This window comes from Lepus europaeus, chromosome 12 (assembly GCF_033115175.1).
Source record: "Lepus europaeus isolate LE1 chromosome 12, mLepTim1.pri, whole genome shotgun sequence".
NCBI classification, from domain to species: domain Eukaryota; kingdom Metazoa; phylum Chordata; class Mammalia; order Lagomorpha; family Leporidae; genus Lepus; species Lepus europaeus.
In genome coordinates, this window is record NC_084838.1 from 36,853,849 (window position 1) to 36,860,961 (window position 7,113).

A 7,113-nucleotide genomic window follows, 5' to 3' on the forward strand; every position below is an offset into this window, starting at 1 on the left:
TAAGTGGGAACAGCTTGTGGGGAAGACGTGGACTGAGCGCCCGCTGGTCCCTGAGGCTGGTGGACAGAGGTGAATGGCACCCCGCCCCGTCCATAGGAGGTTTCCAGAACGCAGTGTGGAAGGAGTCCAGCTGCTTGGGGGCCCCGGGCCAGGGATCTGCTAGGAAGGTCAGGAACAGTTGGGCCCTGGAAGATGAGTAGGAGTTTCCTAGGAGCCTGGGGGGCTGGGGGAATGGGCATGGCACCTGGTCTGCAAGGGCTTCTTACAGTGGAGGCCAAGGGGCAGGGCGGGCGGAGGGCAGTGAGCACCTGAAGCCGGAAAGTAGCCGTGGTCTCTGGGGACGAGCAAGGGCAAGGCACAGGTAGACTGGGGTCTACCTCAGGTCTTTCTGCAGCCCAAGCCCCTCCCTCACACAGATCAGGGAGACCCCCCCACGCCCCGACACTCCCTGGAGGAAGCCAACCTGCCTGTCTCATCCCCAGCCCCAGCCCCCCACACTGCTCTGTGCCCCAGCCTGCCCCTTCTTCCCCTCCCCTCCACACATCCAGCTCCCAGGCACCCACCCACAGGCCCAGGGGACAGCTGCGTTCAGGGAGGGCAGGCCCTGGTGACCCCTGTGCTGACCCAGTCAGGTCCCAGGGGTGTCCTGAAGGGAGGGAAGAAAGGTCACCTCTAGACTGCTTTGCACTAGGGAGTTTTCCCGTTTGTTAAAGCGGGAATTCAACAAGTGTGGAGCAAGAAACACTGACAGGGACGAGCTGATGGCCAGGACGGGCAGCTAGCATGGAGTGCCAGAGACTTTGTCTCCGCACAGGGGCCCAGCAGGCAGGCCAGACGCTAAGGCCCAGGGAGGGACAGAGGCGCACTCAAGGCCACACAGCACGTCCATCTCTATGTGCCTGGTGGGGCTCAAACGGGGCCAGCTGGGGGGGGGGGGGAGGGGAGTGACCTTGGCCAAGTGCAGGGTTGGGAGGCACAGGGTGGGGCTGGGGGCGTCTTCCCCGAGCTTATAAACCAATTTACTCCTTGCTGGTTCCCTCCTGAGTGGGAGTATCCCCGGCCGGCAGTGACCCCCGTCCTGTGGCCTTGAGGATAGTTTCTGAATGAGAGCCATAGTCTGAAGTTACCAGCGTGGCCCTAGTGCCCTCGCGTGGTTACACTTGGGATTGCAGCCAGCCCTTAGAGGCAAACACAGGCTCCAAGTCAGCAGGCCTGTTAGGGAGCTGAGGCCAGGAGGAAGACGCAGGTAGCACAGAGTGGTGCATGATGGGGGCTCTCGCAGGAGGGGCGGAGGAGGTGGCATCTGAGCCGGGACCCACATGGGGGGCCTAGGGGCAGCCTAGGCTGAGGGAACGCCATGAGCCAGCCCCAGGGGCTCACTCCAACTCCCAGCCCAGTGCTCCCTCCTCCCACTGCACCTGCTCCCAGGCCTGCAGCCCCCGACTGAGAAGGAGGGGCAGGCCACACCAGAACAACTCAGTACAGAAGCAGTGTCATGCAATGCTTTTTGTTGCATTACTGATCTCTGATTATGAAAACCCTGGCTGCTCTGCTTCTGAGCCGGCTCCCTGCTAATGCATCCTGGGAAGGCAGAAGATGCTCTGGTGCTTGGGCCCCTGCCACCCATGTGGGAGACCTGGTGGAGCTCCTGGCTCCTGGCTTCAGCCTGGCCCAGCCCCAGCCATTGCAGGCTTTTGGGGAGTAAACCAGCAGATGGTAAATCTCTCTGTCTCTAACACTCTGCCTTTCAAATAAACAAATTGTTTCAAAAAATTATCAACTTTTGGGGCCACACTGTGGTATAATAGGCTAAGCCTCCACCTGCCACACCAGCATCCCATATAGGCACCTATATGGCTGCTCCTCTTCCAATCCAGCTCTCTGCTATGGCCTGGGAAAGCAGCAGGAGACGGCCCAGGTCCTTGGGCCCCTGCACACGCATGGGAGACCTGGAAGAAGCTCCTGGCTCCTGGCTTTAGATCAGCGCAGCTCCGGCCATTGCGGCCATTTGAGGAGTGACCAGCGGATGGAAGACCTCTCTCTCTGCCTCTCCTTCTGTCTGTAACTCTACCTCTCAAATAAATAAATAAAATAAGAGTATGCATTAGATTCCTTAAAAAGTATGAACCTACTGAACCAAGTTTGTATTTTGGGAAGAGGACAATCACTCCGAAGGGAAGGGGCAGGATACTCCTGGGATTCTGGAGTGCTGCCCGGGGCTCGCTACCCCCGCGCCCACTCCCCAGTGCTCTCAAGCCGCACCTGCACTCAGCTCCACGGCCCCGCCCTTTGTCCACAGCTGCGTGCATCCACAGGGCACCTCTGTGTTCTGGCCTCGCAGGGAGGAAACGCGCTTGGCTGAGACCTTTCCGGCTGCCGCCACGGATCGGATCGTCTTCCCCTGCCCCACTGGCACGCGCCCCCGGGGGACGCGGGTCCATTCTGCACCTGGCCGGAAACGTGTGGCCTGAGCTGAGCAGCCTGCAGTCAGCAGAGGCGGCGGGGTTCAGGTGCTGGGGCCGTGCAGCGGGACGCGAGGCTGCCCGGGTTCAGCCCGTTGTCCCTGTCTGGGGGCTACAACCACAGATGGCGCCAAGCGAAGCCATCGCAGCTGCTTCTGGCCCTGGCCGCCAGCCCCCCCCCCCCCCCCCGCGTGCCCCTGAGGGAGCCCGGTCCCTTCCACTCAGCAGAGGTTGCCTCTGCCCCTCTTGCGCCAGGGGCCGCCCAGAGCAGCTCAGACGGTGCCCCACCCTCCCGGGCGGCGCCCTGCACAGCCCAGGCTCCGGGGCCCCACCACAGCAGCGGCAGGAAGCAGATGGCAGGAAAGCAGCGAGCCTGCTAGCCCTGTGCGTGGCTTCCAGAGCCATCGACTGTTAGATGAGGTTGGCCAGGACAGGTGCGTGCGGGAGCCCTCGCAGCCACGGGATTTCAAAGGAAAGTTCCAAGGGGGCCTGGGGGGGGGGGGGGGGGCAGGAAGCTGCCCGTGCAGCTAAAAGATGCACTCGCGGTGGGGGGCGCCATGGCCCAGCCTGCAATGTTGCGGCCTGGGAAAGCAGTAGAAGATAACCCAAGTCCTTGGGCCCCTGCACCTGTGTGGGAGACCCAGAAGAAGCTCCTGGCTCCTGGCCGGCCCTGGGATCTACAGGAACGCTAACCCCCTGCAGTTACTAGTTCAGGAAGAAGCCCCCATTGTGTTTACGCTGTAAATCATGACCGCATTCGTTGTTTATTTCAGTATTAAACCCGTTGCTGGGTTGGTTACCTTGGCCATCTCAGCAGTGCCTGCCTTGTTTAAATTTCCAGCGGTGTTGCCGCGTTCCCGATTCCCCGTCCGTCTGCACCCCCCCACCAATGTCCCAAGAGGAAGGGAGCGAGGCGAGCTCGTGCACACAGTAGGTGCTCAATTCGCGCATGCCCCACGACGGAACCCTGGGAAGGCCCCGTTCACGGCAGGCTGACTGCGGGCCTCACACTGGACAGGCACCTGTCTCCCTGCACGGGCGGGCAAGAACAGGCTCCCAGCAGCAGGCGCTGGGTTCAGCAGTGGGGGCCCAGAGGAAGGCCACATGCCGGCGGCGAGAGGGGAAGTGACATTGTCTGGCTTCCCCAAGGGCCAAAGGTGGTGTTCAGAGGCCCCGAGTTCCTTTGCCCCCTGGAGGAGACGGACCTTGTTCACCAGGCTGTCTGCCATCCTAGGGGGCCTCCTTCAGGGTCTCCAAGGGGGCCCCCAGGAAGACTCCATTCTGCAGCTGGGAAGACTGAGGCCAGGGTAAGAGGCCCACGTGCCGCCCCGCAGTGCCTTTGCACAAGTGCCAGCAGGAGAGGCCTCCACTGCCGATGTGCGTCCGCCTCTGTCCCCACACAAGGGAGGCGGCGCCTGACCTCGGGCTGGGGCCAGGCAGGTCCGGGGAGCTCTCTGAGCACACAAATCTGACCAACAGCCCAGGGAATGGCCCAGGAGATGGCTCCTGGAGTAGTTCGGGAACACCCAGATGGTGATGCAAATGTTTGCTGTTTTATTGACCTGGCCCTTTCTAGATACGAATGTGTTTGCATTTCCCAAGTCTGGCTCGCAGGTGTCCCTGGGGCCTAGCCAGAGCTCAGCCACTTTGCTGAGCTGCGCGTGGCCAGGGTGCAGGGAGAAAGGCAAAGTTGGGTTGGGATGAAGATCAGGGGAGCAAGCGGGCTGCCGCCACCTCCCCGTAACACTTCTACCTGTCCCCTGCTTTTCCTGGTGCCCACCTTGTTTAAATCCCAGAGGGGCTCACCTCTTCCAAGGAGCCCTCCCTGACTGCAGCTGGTACAGCCTCCCGCTCCCATCAACGCTCACTGCACTTGTCCAGTGCCTTTCCCAAACAGCGCTGATCATCTCCCTAGGCCTGGGCTCTCCACGCTCTCTGGGCTATAGGCTCGTGCATGTCCCCTTCCTGAGCCCTGCTCCAGGGACTTGTGTTCCAAGCTGTGTCTCGCTAGGATGCATCAGAATGTCAATTCTTATCTATCTATCTATCTATCTATCTATCTATCTATTTGGCAGATTTACAGACAGAGAGACCGAGAGAAAAAGATCTTCCATTCAATGGTTCACTCCCCCCAAATGGCTGCAATGGCCAGGGTGGGGCCAGGCTGAAGCCAGGAGCCAGGAGCTTCTTTCAGGTCTCCCACGTGGGTGCAGGGGCCCAAGGACTTGGGCCATCCTCCACCGCTTTCCCAGGCCACAGCAGAGAGCTGGATGGGAAGAGGAGCAGCCAGGACTGGAGCTGGTAAGTGGGATGTGGCCAGCTTAACCTGCTGCACAATGCCCTTCGCTGGGGATTTTTTTTTTTTTTAATGAAACTTCTAGAATCCAGATGCCAGGTCCTTGTCTCCCATCTGTCATATGCACCCGAGCCACTTGTTGAGCCATTAACCCCCCGCGTGGGCTCCCTCGGGCCTGGAGGCTGCGTATCTACGAGCTCCCGGGTAACACAGGCCCGTGTTGCCAAGCGGGTCCAGGTGACTCTTATCTTCAGGTAGGGACAGGGGGAGGCAAGGGCTCAGCCTTGGCACACCCAGAGGGGTGGGGAGGGCTTTTACACCGCCTCTGCCCGACCCCACCGCCGACCCAGGCAACCAGAATCTCCAAGGGCAGGGGGACTGCTAGGGCTCTTATGGCTTTTGCCAGTGATTCTAAGGTCAAACAGGGCTGAGTTATTTGCATTAAAACAAATGAAGGGGGCAGTGCTATGGTGCAGCAGGTTGGAGCGCCACCCGCCCCGTATCCGAGTGCTGGTTCCGGTCCTGGCTGCTCCACCTCCGATCCAGCTCCCTGCTGATGCACCTGGGAAAGCAGTAGAAGATGGCCCAAGTGCCTGAGCCCCTGCACCTGCGTGGGAGACCTGGAAGAAGCTCCTGGCTCCTTGCTTTGGCTTGGCCCATCCCCAGCTTTGCGGCCATTTGGGGAGTGAACCAGCAGATGGAAGATCTCTCTCTCTCAATAAATAAAGTTTTTTTTTTTTTAAATGAATAGGAGAAGACAGGCCATCTCACAGGCTTGTGAGGGGGAACCTTGACCTCAGTTACATGTGTTACATACAGGTGGCCTTCAAAGAATTCTTGGAAAATGTCTGAAAAAAAAAAAAACCAGATGATTTCCGTTTTTGCAGAAAATATGCTTATATTTGAATTCTGCTTTCCCACCAACCGTGTGAAAGGCCCTGGTCTCCAGAGGCAGGGGAGTTGCCAGATCAAAACAGATTTGCAAATGAGCCCAGGAGAAAGGGAGGCAGTCCTGGAGGGCACAGAGCAGCCCCGGCACAGGGCACAAGTCCTGGGGGCAGGGGCTCCGCAGCGTGGGGCAGTGAGGTCAGCAGTGACAAGGGGCCTCTGCTGGAACCGAGCAACCGAGGGCCAACAGGACGTGATCAGGACGCCAGCAGAGCCTCCCAGCACAGAGGACAGACTGTGCGGTGCCCCGGGGGCGTGCACCAGATCATGCAAGCAAGCTCAGGACAGGCAACCCACAGCCACAGCACAGCGGCAGCGCTGGCCCGGGAGGGAGGGAGCCGGGGGTGTGACGCAGAAATGCGTAGGGGATTGCGGAGGCCCGGGAAGGCAGAGCCAAAGAGAAAGGGCACTGACCCCTCGCTGGGGTGACCACGGGTGACCTCTCCCTGGCGGAGCCATCTCGCAGTAGCCGAGGCTGCCTGGCAGGGTGCACACGGCTGTTCTCGTGGGCGTGAAAGGCCCGTGGAGGCTGAGGGTGCCAGATAACTTTCTAGAAAGCTTTGTGGGCGGTGGGGAGCAGAGAGTGCCTGCGCAAACAGACCTTAAAACGCCCTCCTCAGTTCAGTCCCCGCCCAGCTCCCAGTCCCAGTTTCCCGCTAGTGCTCGGTCAGGTTCCTGTCCCCCGGGGAGGACGACCTGGGCTGAGCTCCGGTTCCTGGCTCCGGACTGCTCCAGCGCCTCGGCCACGGCGGGCCTTCGAGGAGCGACCAGCAGATGGGACCGTGTTCTCCTCCCCACCTCCCCGAGACTCCACAGCCCTGCCTTCAGCAGCGCTGCAGTGCACGGCCGTTCCATTTAAGCAAACCTCTCCCAGGCACCTCTTTTCTGGGCAAGCCCTGAACTGGAGAGCCAGGGAGCGGTCAGACAGCACCCCCTTCCGGGAGCAGCCAGTGGGAAAGACACCTTCGTGAGCGACCATAACATGAAGCAGGCTGTAGGGGAGCCGCAGGAAGGTGGAGGCAAGAGCAGCCAATTTTGCCGGCGGAGATCATGGAAGACTTCCAGGAGGAGGTAGCAGTAGGACCAGGGACGTAAAGACTGACTGGATAGGAAAGGGGGAAACAGAATAAAGGAACAGAAAGATGTGCAAAACATTGGGAGACAGCTCCGGGCTGCTGGACGGGCTGGCAGGGGAACAGGGACACAGGGCAGCGAGCCAAGTGGAGGGTGGTCGAGCTGGGGAGCGACAGGTGCACACGTGGCCTGGAGGATGTGACCTGCCGCCTGCCGGCCCATTTGTGTTTCAGACAATGCATGTGACTGGGGGTTCACACGAGACAGGCAAACACGCTCTTCAGAAGGGTAAATGCCCCCTCCTCCGCTGCGTGGCCCTGGCGTCGTCTTGCA